Below are 8,081 nucleotides of genomic sequence, written 5' to 3'. Positions count from 1 at the left end.
TTCTGCTCCTCGTATTTCTCTGTTTTTTTTTTTTTGCTCCTCGTATTTTTCTCCCCTTTTCCTGCTCCTCCTGTTTTTCACACTTTTCATGCTCCTCATATTTTTTTTTTTGCTCCTCACATTTTTCACACCTTTTCTTGCTCCTTGCATTTTTCACACCTTTTCATGCTCCTCGCATTTTTCACAATTTTCATGCTCCTCGTGTTTCTTTTTTTATTTTGCTCCTTGCATTTTTCACAGCTATTCATGTTCTTCATAGTTTTCAGACCATTTCATGCTCCTCGAAATTTTCACACCTTTTCATGCTCGTCATATTTTTCACACCTTTTCCTGTTCCTCGCATTTTTCACACCTTTTCATGCTCCTTGCATTTTTCACACGTTTTCATGCTCGTTGCATTTTTCACACCTTTTCATGCTCCTCGTCTTTTTTTTTTTTTTGATCTTCGCATTTTTCACACCTTTTCATGTTCCTCGAATTTTTCATACCTTTTCATGCTCCTCGCATTTTTCAAACCTTTTCTTGTTCCTCGTCTTTTTTTTTTTTTTTTTTTGCTCCTCTAATTTTTCTCCATTCCTGCTCTGGGGATTTTCACACTTTTCTTTCTCCTCTACATTTTTCACACTTTTATGCTCTCTATTTTCACCCACTTTTCTGCTCCATCGTATTTTCTCTTTTTTTTTTTTTGCTCCTCCGTATTTTCTCCCCTTTCTGCTCAAATCCTGTTTTTTCACACTTTTCATGCTCTCGATTTTTTTTTTTGCTCCTCACATTTTTCACACCTTTTCTTGCTCTGCATTTTCACACCTTTTCATGCTCCTCGCATTTTCTCACTCCTTTTCATGCTCCTGGCATTTTTCTACACCTTTTCATGCTCCTTGCAAATTTTCACACCCTCTATTCATGCTCACATTTTTCCACCACCTTTTTCATAGATCCTCTGCATTTTCACACGTTTCATTGTTCCTCGTCTTTTTTTTTTTTTGCTCTTCGCATTTTTCAACACCTTCATGCTCCTAGAATTTTTGACACCCTTTCATGCTCCACGAAATTTTCACACCTTTTCATGCTCCTCATATTTTTCACACCTTTTGCTGTTCCTCGCATTTTCACACCTTTTCATGCTCCTCGCATTTTTCACACCTTTTCATGCTCCTCGTCTTTTTTTTAGTGCTCTTCGAATTTTTCACACCTTTTCATGCTCCTCGCATTTTTCACACCTTTTCATGCTCCTCGCATTTTTCACACCTTTTCATGCTCCTCGCGTTTTTCACAACTTTTCTTGCTCTTCGTCTTTTTTTTTTTTTTGCTCTTCACATTTTTCACACCTTTTCATTTTCCTCGAATTTTTCACACCTTTTCATGCTCCTCGCATTTTTCAAACCTTTTCATGTTCCTCATCTTTTTTTTTTTTTTTTCTCCTAATTTTCTCCCATTTTCCTGCTCCTGGGATTTTTCACACTCTTCTTGCTCCTCGCATTTTCACACTTTTGATGCTTCTCTTATTTTCCTCACTTTTCTGCTCCTCGTATTTTTCTGTTTTTTTTTTTTTGCTACTCGTATTTTTCTCCCTTTTCTCTCCTCCTAATGTTTTTCACACTTTTCTTGCTCCTCGTATTTTCACCCTTTTGATGCTCCTCTTATTTTCCTCACTTTTCTGCTCCTTGTATTTTTCTGTTTTTTATTTTTTTTTGCTCCTCGTATTTTTCTGTTTTTTTTTTTGCTCCTCGTATTTTTCTCCCATTTTCCTGCTCCTGGGATTTTTCACATTTTTCTTGCTCCTCTCATTTTCACACTTTTGATGCTTCTCTTATTTTCCCCACTTTTCTGCTCCTTGTATTTCCCTGTTTTTTTTTTTGCTCCTCGTATTTTCTCCCCTTTTCCTGCTCCTCGTGTTTTTCACACTTTTCATGCTCCTCGTATTTTTTTTTTGCTCATCACAATTTTTACACCTTTTCTTGCTCCTTGCATTTTTCACACCTTTTCATGCTCCTCGCATTTTTCACACCTTTTCATGTTCCTCGCATTTTTCATACCTTTTCCTATTCCTCGCATTTTTCACTCCTTTTCATGCTCCTCATATTTTTTTTGTTGCTCCTCGCATTTTTCACACATTTTCATGCTCCTCGTCTTTTTTTTTTTTTTTGCTCTTCGCATTTTTCACACCTTTTCATTCTCCTTGCAATTTTCACACCTTTTCATGCTCCTCGCATTTTTCACACCTTTTCATGCTCCTCGCATTTTTGACACTTTTCATGCTCCTTGTCTTTTCTTTTTTGCTCCTCGCATTTTCACACCTTTTCATGCTCCTCGCATTTATCACAAATTTTCATGCTCCTCGTCTTTTTTTTTTTTGCTCCTCGCATTTTTCACACCTTTTCATGCTCCTCGCATTTTTCACACCTTTTCCTGCTCCTCGAATTTTTCACACCTTTTCATGCTCCTCGCATTTTTCACACCTTTTCATGCTCCTCGCATTTTTCACACCTTTTCATGCTCCTCGCATTTTTCACACCTTTTCATGCTCCTGGAATTTTTGACTGCTTTTCATTTTCCTCCAAATTTTCACACCTTTTCATGCTCCTCATCTTTTTTTTTTTTTTTCTCCTCGCATTTTTCGCTCCTTTTCATGCTCCTCGCATTTTTCACACCTTTTCATGCTCCTCGCATTTTTCACACCTATTCATGCTCCTCGCATTTTTCTCACCTTTTCCTGCTCCTCGAATTTTTCACACCTTTTCAAGCTGCTCGCATTTTTCACACCTTTTCATGCACCTCGTTTTTTTTTTTTTTGGTCTGCGCATTTTTCACACCTTTTCATGCTCCTCGCATTTTTCACACTATTTCATGCTCCTCATAATTTTTTTTTCTTTTGCCTCTCGCATTTTTCACACCTTTTCATGCTCCTCGCATTATTCACACCTTTTCATGCTCCTCATATTTTTCACAGCTTTTCATGCTCCCGAATTTTTCACACATTTTCATGCTCCTCGTCATTTTTTTTTCTTTTGCTCCTCGCATTTTTCACACCTTTTCATGTTCCTCACATTTTTCACACTGTTTCATGCTCCTCGCATTTTTCACACCTTTTCATGCTCCTCGCATTTTTCACACCTTTTCGTGCTCCTAGAATTTTTGACAGCTTTTTTTTTCCTCGAAATTTTCACATGTTTTCATGCTCCTCGTATATTTCAACCTGTTCATGCTCCTTGCATTTTTACACCTTTTAATGCTCCTCGCATTTTTCACACCTTTTCATGCTCCTCGCATTTTTCACATATTTTCATGCTCCTCCTCTTTTTTTTTTTTTTGCTCCTCGCATTTTTCACACCTTTTTATGCTCCTAGAATTTTTGCCCGCTTTTCATTTTCCTCGAAATTTTCACATGTTTTCATGCTGCTCGTATTTTTCACACCTTTTCAAGTTCCTCGCATTTTTCACACCTTTTAATGCTCCTCGCTTTTTTCTCACCTTTTCATGCTCCTCGCATTTTTCACACATTTTCATGCTCCTCCTCTTTTTTTTTCTTTTGCTCCTCGCATTTTTCACACCTTATCATGTTCCTCACATTTTTCACACCTTTTCTATTCCTCGCATTTTTCACTCCTTTTCATGCTCCTCGTATTTTTTTTTCTTTTGCTCCTCGCATTTTTCTCCCATTTTCCTGCTCCTGGGATTTTTCACACTTTACTTGCTCCTCGCATTTTCACACTTTTGATGCTTCTCTTATTTTCCCACTTTTCTGCTCCTCGTATTGCTCTGTTTTTTTTTTTTTGCTCCTCGTATTTTTCTCCCCTATTCCTGCTCCTCGTGTTTTTCACACTTTTCATGCTCCTCGTCATTTTTGTTTCTTTTGGTCCTCGCATTTTTCACACTTTTTCATGTTCCTTGCATATTTCACACTGTTTCATGCTCCTCGCATTTTTCACAACTTTTCATGCTCCTCGCATTTTTCACACCTTTTTATGCTCCTAGAATTTTTGCCAGCTTTTCATTTACCTCGAAATTTTCACACATTTTCATGCTCCTCGTATTTTTCACACCTTTTCAAGTTCCTCGCATTTTTCTCACCTTTTTATGTTCCTCGCATATTTCTCACCTTTTCTTGGTCCTCGGATTTGTTTTTTCTTGCTCCTCGCAGGTTTCTCATCTTTTCATGCTCCTCGCATTTTTCACAACTTTTCATTTTCCTCGAATTTTTCACAACTTTTCATGCTCCTCGAATTTTTCCCAATTTTCATGCTCCTCGTCTTTTTTTTTTTTTTTGCTCCTCGCATTTTTCACAGCTATTCATGTTCCTCGTATTTTTCACACCATTTCATGCTCCTAGAATTTTTGACACCTTTTCATGCTCCTCGAAATTTTCACACCTTTTCATACTCCTCATATTTTTCACACCTTTTCCTGTTCCTCACATTTTTCATACCTTTTCATGCTCCTTGCATTTTTCACACGTTTTCATGCTCGTTGCATTTTTCACACCTTTTCATGCTCCTCATCTTTTTTTTTTTGTCTCTTCACATTTTTCACACCTTTTCATGTTCCTCGAATTTTTCTCACCTTTTCATGATCCTCGCATTTTTCAAACCTTTTCATGTTCCTCGTCTTTTTTTTTTTTTGCTCCTCTTATTTTTCTCACATTTTCCTGCTCCTGAGATTTTTCACACTTTTCTTGCTCCTCGCATTTTCACACTTTTGATGCTTCCTTTATTTTCCCCACTTTTCTGCTCCTCGTATTTTTCTGTTTTTTGTGTTTTTTTTGCCCCTCGTATTTTTCTCCCTTTTTTCTCCTCCTCCTGTTTTTCACACTTTTCTTGCTCCTCGCATTTTCACACTTTTGATGCTTCCTTTATTTTCCCCACTTTTCTGCTCCTCGTATTTTTCTGTTTTTTGTGTTTTTTTTGCCCCTCGTATTTTTCTCCCCTTTTCCGGCTCCTGGGATTTTTCACACTTTTCTTGCTCCTCTCATTTTCACACTTTTGATGCTTCTCTTATTTTCCCCACTTTTCTGCTCCTCGTATTGCTCTGTTTTTTTTTTTTTTTTGCTCCTCGTATTTTTCTCCCCTTTTCCTGCTCCTCGTGTTTTTCACACTTTTCATGCTCCTCGTATTTTTTTTTGCTCCTCACATTTATCACACCTTTTCTTGCTCCTTGCATTTTTCACACCTTTTCATGCTCCTCGAATTTTTTACACCTTTTCATGGTCCTCGTCTTTTTTTTTTTTTTGCTCCTCGCATTTTTCACACCTTTTCATGCTCCTCGAATTTTTTACACCTTTTCATGGTCCTCGTCTTTTTTTTTTTTTGGCTCCTCGCATTTTTCACTCCTTTTCATGCTCCTTGCATTTTTCACACCTTTTGATGCTCCTCACATTTTTCACACCATTTCACGCTCCTCGCATTTTTCACACCTTTTCATGCTCCTCGTATTTTTTTTTCTTGCTCCTCGCATTATTCACACCATTTCATGCTCCTCGTTTTTTTTTTTTTTCTCCTCGCATTTTTCACACCTTTTCATGCTCCTCGCATTTTTCACACCTTTTCATGCTCCTCGTATTTTTCACACCTTTTCATGCTCCTCACATTTTTCACTCCTTTTCATGTTTCTCGCATTTTTCATAACTTTTCATGCTCCTCGGATTTTTTTTTTCTTGCTCCTCGCATTTTTCACACCTTTTCATGCTCCTCGCGTTTTTCACACCTTTTCATGCTTCTCTCATTTTTCAAACCTTTTCATGCTCTTCCATTATTTGACACCTTTTCATGCTCCTTGACATTTTCACACCTTTTCATGCTCCTCGTATTTTTCACACCTTTTCATGTTCCTCTAATTTTTCACACCTTTTCATGCTCCTCGCATTTTCACATCTTTTCATGCTCCTCGCAATTTTCACACCTTTTCATGCTCCTTGAAATTTTCAGAATTTTCATGCTCCTCGTCTTTATTTTTTTTTATTTTGCTGCTCGCATTTTTCACAGCTATTCATGTTCCACGTATTTTTCACAACATTTCATGCTCCCAGAATTTTTGACAGCTTTTCATGCTCCTCGAAATTTTCACACGTTTTCATGCTCCTCGTATTTTTCACACCTTTTCTAGTTCCTCGCATTTTTCACACCTTTTTATGTTCCTCGCATTTTCATAGCTTTTCATGCTTCTCTCATTTTTCAAACCTTTTCATGCTCTTCCAATATTTGACACCTTTTCATGCTCCTTGAATTTTCACACCCATTCATGCTCCCCGTATTTTTCACACCTTTTCATGTTCCTCGAATTTTTCACAGCTTTTCATGCTCTTCGCATTTTCACATCTTTTCATGCTCCTCGCAATTTTCACACCTTTTCATGCTCCTCGAAATTTTCAAAATTTTCATGCTCCTCGTCTTTTTTTTTTTTATTTTGCTGCTCGCATTTTTCACAGCTATTCATGTTCCACGTATTTTTCACACCATTTCATGCTCCCAGAATTTTTGACAGCTTTTCATGCTCCTCGAAATTTTCACACGTTTTCATGCTCCTTGCATTTTTCACACCTTTTTATTTTCCTCGCATTTTTCTCACCTTTTCTTGCTCGTTGTATTTTTTTTTCTTGCTCCTCGCATTTTTCACACCATTTCATGCTCCTTGTCTTTTTTGGTTTTTTTTTTTGCTCTTCGCATTTTTCACACCTTTTCATGCTCCTCGCATTTTTCACACCTTTTCATGTTCTTCGCATTTTTCACACCTTTTCTATTCCTCGCATTTTCACCCCTTTTCATGCTCCTCGTATTTTTTTTTTGCTCCTCGCATTTTTCACACGTTTTCATGCTTCTCGCATTTTTCACACCTTTTCATGCTTCTCTCATTTTTCAAACCTTTTCATGCTCTTCCAATATTTGACACCTTTTCATGCTCCTTGACATTTTCACACCTTTAATGCTCCTCGTATTTTTCACACCTTTTCATGTTCCTCGAATTTTTCACACCTTTTCATGCTCGTCGCATTTTCACATCTTTTCATGCTCCTCGCAATTTTCACACCTTTTCATGCTCCTCGAAATTTTCAAAATTTTCATGCTCCTCGTCTTTTTTTTTTTTATTTTGCTGCTCGCATTTTTCACAGCTATTCTTGTTCCACGTTTTTTTTCACACCATTTCATGCTCCCAGAATTTTTGACAGCTTTTCATGCTCCTCGAAATTTTCACACGTTTTCATGCTCCTCGTATTTTTCACACCTTTTCAAGTTCCTTGCATTTTTCACACCTTTTTATGTTCCTCACATTTTTCTCACCTTTTCTTGCTCCTTGTATATTTTTTCTTGCTCCTCGCATTTTTCACACCATTTCATGCTCCTTGTCTTTTTTGTTTTTTTTTTTGCTCTTCACATTTTTCACACCTTTTCATGTTCCTCGCATTTTTCACACCTTTTCATGTTCCTCGCATTTTTCACACCTTTTCTATTCCTCGCATTTTTCACACCTTTTCATGCTCCTCGCATTATTCACACCTTTTCATGCTCCTCGCATTTTACACAACTTTTCATGCTCCCCGTCTTTTTTTTTTTTGCTCCTCGCATTTTTCACACCTTTTCATGCTCCTCGAATTTTTTACACCTTTTCATGGTCCTCGTGTTTTTTTTTTTTTGCTCCTCGCATTTTTCACTCCTTTTCATGCTCCTTGCATTTTTCACACCTTTTCATGCTCCTCGCATTTTTCACACCATTTCACGCTCCTCGCATTTTTCACACCTTTTCATGCTCCTCGTATTTTTTTTTCTTGCTCCTCGCATTTTTCACACCTTTTCATGCTCCTCGCATTATTCACAACATTTCATGCTCCTCGTTTTTTTTTTTTTTGCTCCTCGCATTTTTCACACCTTTTCATGCTCCTCGAATTTTTTACACCTTTTCATGGTCCTCGTGTTTTTTTTCTTTTTGCTCCTCGCATTTTTCACTCCTTTTCATGCTCCTTGCATTTTTCACACCTTTTCATGCTCCTCGCATTTTTCACACCATTTCACGCTCCTCGCATTTTTCACACATTTTCATGCTCCTCGTATTTTTTTTTTCTTGCTCCTCGCATTTTTCACACCTTTTCATGC

The sequence above is a fragment of the Cervus canadensis genome, chromosome 14 (genome assembly GCF_019320065.1).
Source record: "Cervus canadensis isolate Bull #8, Minnesota chromosome 14, ASM1932006v1, whole genome shotgun sequence".
NCBI classification, from domain to species: Eukaryota; Metazoa; Chordata; class Mammalia; order Artiodactyla; family Cervidae; genus Cervus; species Cervus canadensis.
Note: the sequence above shows the minus strand (reverse complement) of the source record.